The sequence below is a fragment of the Muntiacus reevesi genome, chromosome 1 (genome assembly GCF_963930625.1).
Source record: "Muntiacus reevesi chromosome 1, mMunRee1.1, whole genome shotgun sequence".
Classification (NCBI taxonomy): domain Eukaryota; kingdom Metazoa; phylum Chordata; class Mammalia; order Artiodactyla; family Cervidae; genus Muntiacus; species Muntiacus reevesi.
In genome coordinates, this window is record NC_089249.1 from 57,523,744 (window position 1) to 57,536,001 (window position 12,258).

At 57.5% G+C, this 12,258-nt stretch overlaps 1 protein-coding gene across 2 annotated transcripts in view; it reads right to left on the bottom strand.

Moving 5' to 3' along the window:
* The window catches only part of SCUBE1 (signal peptide, CUB domain and EGF like domain containing 1), a 129,492-nt gene that overhangs the window by 81,878 nt on the left and 35,356 nt on the right, over positions 1 to 12,258 (bottom strand). The gene's annotated exons all lie outside the window — the stretch shown is intronic.

Consider the following 12,258-nt stretch of genomic DNA (forward strand, 5'->3'; position numbering starts at 1 on the left):
GCCTCGCAAATTGATTTCAAAAGCCCAGAGAAGGGGAGGTTTTTAAAAGGCCCTGACCTCTGGCTGCCAGGACTGCTGCGGAAGGCTGCCAAGAGGTCTTTCCCACTCTCTGGGAGAGACAGACCTCAGGGCCGACACTCATTTTTGACCAGAGGCTGCTGGCACAAAGGGTGCTGTTGGCTGAAAAGAGTCTTTATGGAGCTCTGGTCTTGAACAGAACAGCATGTTTCAATTACCGAAGTCATAACCCCCTACACTGTCAGTTTGTTTAATGAAAGAAGGGCTTCTTAAACCTTAATGTGCCATGTCTGTATTGTCATTTTAATAGGCAAATATATGAAACCACAAAGGCAACGTGAGCTACTGGCTGCTTCGAGCCAAGCCCACAACCCCTAATACACAGGTCTGTGCGTGCGCGCGTGCACACACACACACACACACACACACACACACACACTCACTTTGGCACTGAACTTTTTAAACAGTTCTTTTTAACACAGCCATCTTTCAGAACTGGAACCAAAAGGATGTGAAAAGGTAAAGCATCAGGCAGACTGACCTGCCCTGAACCGGGGAGGGCTCAGGGCTGGCACTCTGTCAGCTGGGTCCTACTTAGGCTCGGGGACAACAGACCACTTCACCACCCACGAGACCACGTGGCAGCCTTTGAGGCCAACGCCGAGGCAGGTCATTACTCTCCCGTGAGCTCAAATGTCGGCTGTGTGGTCGCCAGGAGGGAGGCAGGGCTCTGAACTCTAAAAGCCACCAACAGTTACAGCTGAAACGGTAGAGGCGGCTCTTGCTGAGAGGAGGCTGAGAGGGGGTCCCGGGGGAAGCTGGGAGGGGTGGAGAGGGATTTTTCTGAAGCCCTGTCTCCACTCAACAAGTCTTACTGATGGCTCCCTAAAGGCCCAGCGTCAGGGTCACCCTGGCCGGGGGCACCTCCCCTCCACCCCCAGCAGTCCACCCCTGCCCACACTAGACCGTGAGCAGCTCTGAGCCCTGCTCCCCCTGCTAATAACAACACAAAGCTAACCTTCCTTGAGTGGTCACTGGGTGCTTTATGTACTTGATCTCTGCAGCAACCGTGAGCGATAGGTTGTGTTCCTGACTCCATTTTACAGATGAGGACACTGAGGCACAGAGAGCTGAAGTAGTCTGGACAAAGTCACACAGCTGCCTGGAGCAAAGGCAAGACTCAGACCTGCGGCCCAGCTCCTGAGCATGCGCCTTGGGGCCCCCTGCGAAGCTGTTCGGATTCAGGTGAGGAAGAACCCTGGCTGCTCTGGAAGTGAACTCAAGCTGGGTGTCACCTTGAATGTGTCCATGAACCCCCAGCTACCAACTCAAAGCCAAGCCAGCCTGCAGGAGTAACTAAAGCAGGGTCCCGGCCTGCCGAGTCTGCCCAGTTAACACCTCCCAGAGGCTCCGACGCCCGCAGTCCAGCGAACACATAACAGTGACGTTTGAATCCTGGGAGTTGCTCCTGGGACTCAGGCCACACCTGCGTCAAGTCACATTCTTCAAGGTTCTTGAAGAGTCTCTGCTCTGTATCTCAGCTTCCCCAGCCCTAGAAAAGGTTCAACTGGTAAAGCAAACGACAGGCACAGGAATTCGTATGTGGAGACACTGCGCTCACCCCATCATCGGTGAACTCCCTGGGGCTGCCCACTGGGCCTGGCACACCTCCTCGCTGCACTGGAAGCTGGGAGCCCAGGGTGCTGACGTCACACAGCGACAGCGCCGCAGAGGGCTGGCAGGGTGGCTGGGCCTTGGGACGGGGCTGTTTACACTAGCAGTGAACAATGACTCTCCAACACTGATGAATAATTTGAAACAAATGTGGAGTCACGTAAACATTTCTTTTCCCCACTCCCAAATGATAAAGCCCCAGTATTAAGCAGGAGGGAAGAGGGAACTGGCCCCTTGGCACTCTTTCTCCATTGTGGCCCTAGCATAGGCCTCCCCCATCTTGGGCAAGTACTTACAGCCTCAGAATCCCTTTGGGGAGTCTGAGGCCACTACCAGCTTCTCTAGAGACTGGATTAAGGGTCTTAGGCCCACCTCATACCCCTCACACCCCTGTGTCTGCAGACCTACAGATGCGACCCACAGTGAGGTCTGCATAGTGACCGACAGGTGCAACTGGTCCTTGAGATGCCTGCCCACTGGCCTAGGACAGACTGGGGTCCCCTGGAGACCCTGATCAGGCCCACCAGAGCACTATGGGAAATATTAGCTCCTGGGCCCTCCTGATGGGGGCAAGCCCACTACACACTGCTCATTGGCTACCAAGGACATGGCATATTCTAAGAGGTGCCCCATGGCAAGGAGAGCACCCACACCTGGGAGTCGGACAGCCAGAGTTCTGTCCCCAGCCTGTGGCCCATGTGAAGTGCCGAGATCTCGTCCACAGGAGGAACTCAAGACTGTGTCCTCCAGGAAGCTCTTCTGGAGTGTCTGAGACATGCGCAGTCCTCTTCCTTCTCTCCAGACTGCTCCATGCATGGACAGGCCCCTATGTGGGAGCCCCTGCCCCCTACATGAGCATCCATGTTGTCTGGAAGGCGCTGGGAGCCTTTTTATCATAAATGATAGCCCTCATGGCTGGCCAGGTCCCAGCTGGGAGGCCCAGGCACTATCTTAACATATCCGTACAACATATCCATACAGGGAGCATTATTCTTAGCACACCGACTCTCAAATGAGAAGCGGAGAGGGGAAGAGACCTGGCCAGTGCTATAAAACCGGCGGAAAGAGGACAGGAAGCCTGTGGGTCTGGATCCAATGCGCTTTCTTAACTCTCCCATGACTCCGCCTCTCCAAGTGAGGACACTTTGAGCCCAGTCACGGTGGCGACAGTCAGGTCCCTGGGTGTTTAGGCTGCAGTCCTCCCCCGACCCAACATGCTCATGCCTCCAAAACCCAGGACAGAAGCCCCTTCCTCCCCAAAGTCTTTCTAGTCCTGGGCAGAATCTGCCAGCCCCTGGCTTCCAGCCAAGCTGATTTGTTTCCAACTTTCTCCCTTGGGCTTGGCCATCCTGTCTCTGCTCTGGGCTGACGACAGACCTGAGTCTCCCGCACGTCCTTGCTCCCTGCAGAGGGTCGGGCCAGGCGGGTGCTCAGCAGTGAGCAGATACACTGAGGGGCAGTGTGTCCTTGCACACCTCAGTGATGGGGAGCTCTGCCATAGGTCAGTCCCCTGGAGCAGGGCGCCGTCCGGATTCTCTCTGGGCAGGCTGAGGGGCTCATTCAGGGCTCACCGCAGGCTGCCCACCTCTTCAGCCGCCCCACCAACTCCCCGTCAATCACACGCGCCTTCACATGCACACGTGCACCTCTTCCCAGGACGCCCTTGCCCTCTTTGTCCAGACAGAAGTCCTTGCCTTTGAAATCCACCGGAAACACTTCTGCAAACACGGAGCTCCTGCTATGTGTCCCACTCCCCGTGAGCTGCCAGGGGCCCCACAGTGAATGCCCCTGGCCAAGCCCCTGCTCACCAGGCTGCCGGTGTGTGAGCATGGAGGCAGAGGCTCCGTGGAGGAGGTGATGGGAGCTGAGAGTGGGGTTCTGTGACTGAGGCTGGAGGATGAGGAGAGGAGCTGTGGAAGGTGCAGGGCTGGCACAGGTGGGCAGGGCCTGGGGCCACTTGGGCGAGAGAGAGTTCTGGACGCTCCCATGGGCTACACATCCCTCCTTGAGATTCCACCAGAGCTCTCACCAACCCAGCCCTGCCTGGGTCCTCCTGGCCTGTTTCCACCAGTCCTGCTGGCAGAGGGGGCAGTCCCCGGGGAAGACTGAGAAGCCAGAGTGTCACCAATCACCCACCGAGGCCTCAGGTGGAGGCCGGGCCTATGAGCGTGCAGTGAAGGCCGGGAGCAAGCCTGCTTCCCGCCCACGACCCGTGATCCCCGAACAGGCTCCCAGGGGGACCGGGGCGCGCTCCGCCTCTGAACCCTGCTGGCAGCCCGTGGTCCTTCATCATTATTTATGACCATGGCTGAATGTTCCCAGAAGGCAGGGAACTCCTCGGCACAGGGCCTTGGCTCCAAAGCAGAGAGGAGGCCCCGTGGGCTCCGGGGCTGACGCTAGGAGGCTCCTCTCGGGAAACCCTTTTAATTGGCAACAGGAGATCTGAACAGAAGAGTGGAGAAAGGACCCCGAAGGCTCCAGCGCTGTGAAGGTCTGGCACAGAGCTCATCGTGGGCTGCCTGGACCAGCCAGGTCACCTTCTGGAAGGCAGCAGCCTGCAGCAACAACCACCACCACCCCACCCCACCACGATAATGTGCTCCGTCTCGTAACACACACACACCTTCAGCTGAGCCTCCAGGACTGCTGGAGTCCCCCATCTTCTGGGTCAAGGTTGGGGTGGCAGGCCAGGGTGCTGGGAAGGGACAGTCCCTGCCCTGGGGGCCTCGGCTGGTGTGGCTGGGAGAAGACACCCTCTGAAACAGATCATCCCAGTGTGGTCTGGGGTAAAAGACATATACGACCTGTGTGCCTTGGGGGCTGCTCCCCAGCCGGAGGCCCTGAGCCTGGTGTGCAGTGACGATGGAAGGTGGGAGGGAGGGAGGGGGACTAGGGCACCAAGGAGGCCAAGCAGGGGTCGGGCTCCAGCTCTGCCCACCCTGACCCAGGCAGCCTGGCCCGAGAAGCCTCTGCCTCCGTGCACCCTACACCCAGCAGTCCCTGAAGCTGCTGGCTTTCCTCACTGCCCTGCCTGTCTGTCCTGCCTCCCCTCCCAGGGCACAGCCTCACCTTGGGCCTCCGCCTCTCCCTACAGAAGATTCCTCCAGGGCTCCACAAACCCAGCCCCAGATGGCCCGGCCTCTCTAGCCTCCTCCTCCTCAATCCCAGTGGCCTCAGTGAGGACTCTGGTGAGAGCAGAACACAGCACCCTAAGCACCAAAGTGAAGTGAAGGTGCTCACTCGTGTCTGACTCTTTGCGACCCCATGGACTGTAACCCACCCGAGGAACCTGGTATGGGGTTCTCCAGGCAAGAGTACTGGAGTGGGTTGCCATTTCCTTCTCCAGGGCATCTTCCCCACCCAGGGATTGAACCCGGGTCTCCCGCGTAGCAGGCAGACGCTTTACCGTCTGAGCCTCCAGGGAAGCCAAGCACCAAGGATGGAGTCCAAACAAGGTCCCTGGGGTCAGGTGCCCACTCACCCCTCCGCAGGGCCCTGCTGAGCCCAGCTCTGGGTGCTGGGGTCGGGAGAGACCGACCCTAGCTGTGACTTCTCCCCATTTCTGTTCAGTGTGCCCACCACTCACGTGGAAAAGGCCGCCCCCACACCCACCAGTGGCTGAAGGGTCATGTCTGGGACCGGCCCGCGTGCAGTGATGGACGCGGCTGTTTTCCAGCAAGAAGGCATTCCAGGGCTGACACCAATGGGCCGCAGGTCGACGTGCTTCTGAAAGGCCTCTGCAGGCGGGGCTGTGGTCTGCCCATGAGGTCTGCTTTCTGGCCAAGGTGCTGGTGTTTGTTTTTGTTAACAGCTGACTGTTTGTCCCCCTTTGGACCAGGAACCCGGGTTTGCAGTTATTTATAACGAAAAAGTGCTTCTGGATCCCGCTTTGGTTGCTTTGTGTTTCCCATGAACGCCTCACAATTTGAAACAGAGGCTCTGTGTTCTGCCTGAACCCCACCCATGTTCCCCCGGCTGCCAAGAGCCTACTGTGTGTCCGGCCCTGTGCCCGGCTCCGGCATCCCAGCTCCCAACAAGGGTCCGGGAACAGAGGCAGCGGCATTGGCCCATCTCAGAAACCAAACTCAGCCTCCAACCCTGAGAACTCCCTCTTGGTCCCGGAGGACAGAGGCCCCAGCCCTCCTCCGGCTCCTTTCAGAAGGGAGGCTTAGGCAGAAAGGCCTCTTGGCTATTGAGCGGCTCTTGCAAAATTGCATTTGATGAGTTAAGTGTAAATAAATGAGAACCAGATGGATTAGATTTCGGGTAAAACACACATGAGTCTTAGAGCAGCTTTGGGGCCTGGGTTCTGCCAGATCCAAGATACTCCCCGAGCTGTCAGAAGTGCTGGCATAGCAGGCAGGAGGTGTGACTGGAGTCTCCTGAGACCCATCTACCTCCAGGTCTGGGCATCAGCTGGGGCCCTCTCTGGGGCTCCTGGCTTCCCAGCAGGTTGGTTGTGTGCAGAAGACACAGGGTCTCCCGTCGTAGCCCTGCTCTGACATTGAGCCCCTTGGGCTAGGCCGGAGTCCAAGCTCAGCACTGGGCGATGAGGCACATGACTGGTGGGGTCAGCTTTCCAGACCAGCACGCTCACACCCAGACCCAAGGAGCCAGCCAGGGCAGGACAGAAGCTGCTGGCCTGCAGGGTCTGGTCACTGCCTCCCTCAGCTGGGCCCCCCCTTCAACCCCAACTGCTGTCTGTGGTCTCCCAGTGACGGCTGAGCAGCACTGAACGTCTAAGGACCAGGAGTTTGCTGCCTAACTCCAACTGCTGACCGCTTCAGCTCACAATTGTGTGTCTTATAAACACGTGTCTCCCCGAAGCCACTGCCTATGGGTCCTGGTTCCTGCTCTGCAAGTCATACCATCTGGGGCACAAGATTCAGTAAGTTCTTGCTCTGTGACCTTGGCACAGTGCTTAACCATTTGGAGCCTTGGTTTCCTTCTCTATAAGACAGAGATAACAACACTTGAGGCTGTTTGGGGGAATTAAGAAAATAATGGTGGTAAAACACCTCGCACAGGGCTTCCCCGGTGGCCCAGTGGTTAAGCATCTGCCTGCCAGAGCAGGGGACTCGGTCGGGACTTCGATCCCTGGTCCGGGAAGACTCCACACACCTCGAGGCAATGAAGCCTGTGTGCCACAACTTCTGAAGCCCCTGCACCTCGAGCCTGCGCTTGGAGACAAGAGATGCCACCGCAGCGAGAAGCCCGTGCGCCACAACAAAGATGAGCCCCCCCCACCACGACCAGAGAGCGCCTGGGAGCAGCAGTGAAGACGCAGGCCAGCCAAAACTTAAATACAAACATACATGGGCACTCGGCACAGTGCCAGCACACACGGGGCACCGATCCATCTTCACCACTGTTGGACAAAGCCGGGGGTCACAAGGGTGGACACCCTCTGGGGATGGCAAAGTCCCTCCTGAGCGGGGAAACCGACCACAAGCCTCATCCAAAGGCAGTGCTCAGTCTTGCCTCAGCCTCCTGTTCTCCGAGCAGAGCGACCTCAGCTTTCGGAATCGCTCCCTCCTGACACAGGTTCCGGCCGGCTAACCACCTGGGTCGCCCTTCTCGGGGGACCACGACTACCAGCTGCTTAACAGTGCAGAGATGCCTATTCAAATCCTCTGCCCGCTTCTGAATTGAGGTTTTACATTTTTACTTGTTTATTTTGGACTCTGCTGGGTCGTCACTGCTGTGCCGGCATTTCCTCTAGTTGTGGCAAGGGGGCTTATCTCTAGTTGCAGTTCGTGGTCTTCTCATTGAGGGGGCTTCCCTTGTTGCAGAGCATGGGCTCCAGGGCACATGGGCTTCAGTGGTTGCAGGTCACGGGCTCTAGAGCTCAGGCTCAGTAGTTGTGGGACACAGGTTTAGTTGCTCTGTGACATGTGGGATCGCCCCAAACCAGGGATCAAACCCATGTCTCCTGCATCGACAGTGACTTCTCTACGACCAAGACACCAGGGAAGCCCCCCAGCCCACTTTTAAATTGGATTGTCTTTTTACTGTTGAGTTGTGAGAGTTCTTACATATCCGAGATAGTAGACCCTGGTCAGATGCATGGTTGGCAAATACTTTCTCCAGCTCCGTAGACAGTCCCTCCTTTAGAGTAGGCCCTGGGAGGTGAGTGCACCTGTGGGGGCCATGTCCAGAAACCTGGGTTCCTCTTGGGCTCCATTCCTAGGAGCTGTCACCCTGTCCCATGGCTTTTCCAGCCAGCTGCAGGCTAACACTGCCCAAACCCCTAGGGCTATCCGCTCTACCAGCCTCCAGACTCAGAAATCAGCACTTGCCATCAGTTAGACCTGAATGTCCAACAGGCGGGACAAACCTAACGTGGCCCACGATGACCATCTCCACCTCCACGATGAAAACACAAGAGAACGAAGCAAAGCCCAGTCCCCGCCTCAGCCTGCTGAAGCTCAGCCATGGCAGCACCACCCAAGGCTGCTTCAGCCCAAACACCTGGGAGTCCCCCCGCCCCTCCAGTCACCGGTGCCTGCTTTGTGCTTGCGTCTCGGTCTCCTCGGAGAACGCGGAGTCCCTGAGAACAGGGACATCTGGACTGTGGCTGTGTCTCGGGTTTTTAAACAGTGTGTTTGTGGACCGAGGACGGACTGAGAGCTGGCTAGGGCAGGCAGCTCTGGCCTGGAGGCCCTGGCTGCAGGCCGGCCCCATCAGGGATGGGCCGAGTGGCCCTGGAGGGGCTGCCCTGGGAGGCAGTGCTGGATCAGGGACAGGATTGAGTGCTGGCCGGTGGGTTCGCAGGGGGGCAGAGTGAGAGCTGACTGGAGAAGAGCTAGATTCACTTATCTGCCAGGCATAGCCTTGCCCAGCCGTTAACCCCACTGTGTGGGTGAGCACAGCCCCGCCTGTGGGCAGCTCGTGGGATGAGGATGGAGAGAAGTAGATATCCTTAAACACTGCCAGCCTGTGGGCGCTGGTGTGCAACGAATGAACAGAGCCACTTGGGACGCTTTGTAAGCTGGTGAAACCCAAAGTGTCTTCCTGCTTTGCGAATGCTTTCACTCGCATGAGGACCAAAGTCTTCAGCTGAAGAAAACCCGTTCTGAGTAGTGCTTGGGGAAGCGGGTAGAGGGAGTAGGGTCTCGAAGACAGTGGGCTGCCCCCTTGAATGACACTTCACTGCCCTTGGCCTATGCCAATTGCAGCCAGACCAGCTCTTCCTTTAATCTCTCCAGCAAGGGCGAGAGAGAAAGCTGCAGGAGACGGAAGGGAACTCCCGTTCCATGAGCCTCCTCTCTGCGCCAGCACTCTCATGACAGTGTCCCACCTGGCCTCGGCCCGGGGCAGGAGCAGCCGAGTTATAACAGGAGCTCCAGGCCGTGAGCACGGTCTGCCCTCGGTCACCGACGTGTGGGTGACGGGTCCAGGACGGGAACTGGATGCCTTCATCCCCCGCCCTGAGGCCTCTGACAGGGCCGCCGTGAACGTGATCCTGGATGGACATCTGTGGGAGGCACTGGAGCTTTCAACAATCTGTTTTGATGGTGATGAGAACAGAGGACTGACTAGAAAGAGGGAAGGGAGAAACACCAGCCAACGGAACAAACCCTGGAACCAAAGCAAGAAGCTCTAAGAAAAGCAGGGGAAATGCTCTGACAGGGTTCTTAATGACACCCTCAGAAATGAAGCAGGCCCAGCTGGCTGTGATTACCCCTGCGGGCTTGGATGGGGGGCAGGGGGAGCCCCACCGCCTTGGGAAAGGCTCCACAGAGTCAAGGCGCACCCAGGAGCTCCCCGGGCCGCACTGGTGCACACGGGCCTTCTGGTCAGTCCATCACACCTGACTCTGGCCAGGTCAAATGCCTTGCTCCCAGCGTAAATTTCCCACCATTGCTACTGCCTGGAATTCCAAATCTTCAAGCATCAAACCTTCCCAAGTAAACTCCATATTTTCTTCCAACTTTTTAAACTGCTGAGTATAAGATCTGGGCCTTATCAGGCTGCTGTGGGTGCTTCCCGGTGGCCCATTCCCTTCCTTCTTCCGGATAGCGCCCTCCGCCAGTCGGCCGTGGGAGTGCTCTGTGAGTGGGGGCTCCCACGTGGGCTCCTGCCCCAGCCTGCAATGGCTCCTTCACCGGGCTGGCAGTGAGCTGGCCACTTCCTTCCCGTGCTCAGCAGTCCCTCATCGCCAGGCCCTGGGTGGGTCATGTGGACAGAGCAGGACTGAGCAATGAGTCTGTGCCAGGAGAGTTGATACACTTAAGAAGGTAGCGGGCAGAGGAGCTGGAAGCAGGCAGAGGTGGAGGGCTGACATGTGCACTAGGGAGCTTTGTGGAAAAGGCAGCCCTGAGCCTGGCTGAAGCATCACGAGGACCATGTGTCTCCCCAAGGCCACCCCCTCCCATTCCAGGCCAGGCTGTGGCATGACCTTTCCATAGCATAGCTGCCCTCAGGAACTTAACATGGGTCCCTATCACTTGTCCAATAAAACTTTCATTATTCAAAAATGTGAATGTGTAAGGAATTTTGAAAAACAGTGGGGGGAGAAAGAGCAACAAATTTATACTCTAGCTACAACTCCTATCACGAGCATCTACCTTATTTTTGCACGTGCTGAGCTTCAGCTAGTGGCAACGAGTCCCTCTTTCACCCTCTCGCCCTGCTTCACTGAGAGCTGAGTCAGCGCCTTGGTCAGGCTGGGGCTCAGTCCTGGCTGCCCTTCTCACTTGCTGCAGTCCAGCCTGCAAGGAGCCCCTTCCCTCGCCTCAGAGTGCTGTCTCTCTTCCACTCCATTAGTGAACTCCCCTGGGAGGGACACATCTGGGCAGCTGTGAGGGACTTTTCTGCAGATGAATTCCCAGAGGCAGGATTCCGGCCCAAACCTTCTCATCACGCCTGCGGGACCCCTGTTACTCTGTACACAGTTTCCTGGCTTCCCACCCGAAAGCACGTCTGCAAGCGCAGTCATTCCATCTGAAGTCATCTTTCTAACGCCCCGTCTCCCCTGGAGAGCTGTGACGGCACATGTGTCTGTGTTCCTTCCTTCATTCAACAGGCAAGGGACAGGCGGTGAGCACGTCGTCGAGGCCTAACCCCAGGGAGCTGCCCAACCAGGGTGGGAGCAGGAGTGAGACCAGGTAAGACCGGGGGTCGGGATCAGGAGGCCAAACTGGGGGGCAGGGGAGCCTCTGTCTAAACTGCACAAGGACTGGCTCACGGAGAGCTGTGTTTGGGGATGGGATGCCCGCCGTGTGTGTCTGTGTGTGTGAGTGTGTGTGTGCGCGTGCACACCCATGGGCATATGTTTGGTGAGGCTGGAGCAGTAGGTAGGGCCCTGGCGGCTGTCGAAGGAGGGGGCAAGGAGCCAGGCTGGCGTCTGAGGTGCCTGAGGTGTGGATGGAGGAAGTTCCCCGCCCAGGCCCGCGTCTGCAGATCTGGATCTCCATGTCTCAGGCTCGGGGAGCAATGGTACGTCTGCCTCTGCTGACAGGCTGCCATTTTACACGCCCCAGTCTACTCTCCCTGAGCCGCCACGCTCCTTTCTGACGGAGCAGGCTGCCATTTTACACACCTCTATTTAAAAGCAGAGACATTACTTTGCCAACAAAGGTCCGTCTTGTCAAGGCTATGGTTTTTCCAGTGGTCGTGTATGGATGTGAGAGTTGGACGGTGAAGAAAGCTGAGCGTTGAAGAATTGACGCTTTTGAACTGTGGTGTTGGAGAAGACTGTTGAGAGTCCCTTGGACTGCAAGGAGATCCAACCAGTCCATCCTAAGGGAGATCAGTCCTGGGTGTTCACTGGATGGACTGATGTTGAAGCTGAAACTCCAGTACTTTGGCCATCTCATGTGAAGAGTTGACTCATTGGAAAAGACCCTGATGCTGGGAGGGATTGGGGGAAGGAGGAAAAGGGGACGACAGAGGATGAGATGGCTGGATGGCATCACCGACTCGATGGGCATGGGTTTGAATAAACTCTGGGAGTTGGTGATGGACATGGATGCCTGGCGTGCTGCGATTCATGGGGATGCAAAGAGTTGGACACGACTGAGCGGCTGAACTGAACTGAACTGATCTACTCCTCCTCCTGAGCCACCGCACTCCTTTCTGACTGAGGCAGGCCACCATTTTACACGTCTCTGCCTACTTCTCTCCCTGAGTCTGCACTCCTTTCTGGCTGAGCCTCTTCAGCTCCAGGCTTTGCACCCGCCCTTTCCTCCTCCCCTCGCCCCATCCCCGCCACCACCTGGCAGGGGGAGACGGCCCCCCTCCCTGCCAGTGCTTCGGGCCAGTGCTAATGAGAGCAAGGACACCGAGCTTCAAATATTCCTGCACAGAGCCTGGGGCTCCCCGAGGGTGGGAGTCGCATCTAACTCGTCTCCGGATCTCCTGACTGGTAGGTACGGGTACTCGGGGGGCAGCTGCTGACCAGAGGTTAGAAACCATTTCTCCCAACCAGATGGCCACCCTAGCAGCAGCTCTCAGTCAGGCCCCCCACATCCTGGACTCAGATTCCAGGCCCCACATCTTGGCTACGTGATTACGCATCAACAGCGACAAAAGTTCTGATAGAATCTGGGGCTGGACGCAGCA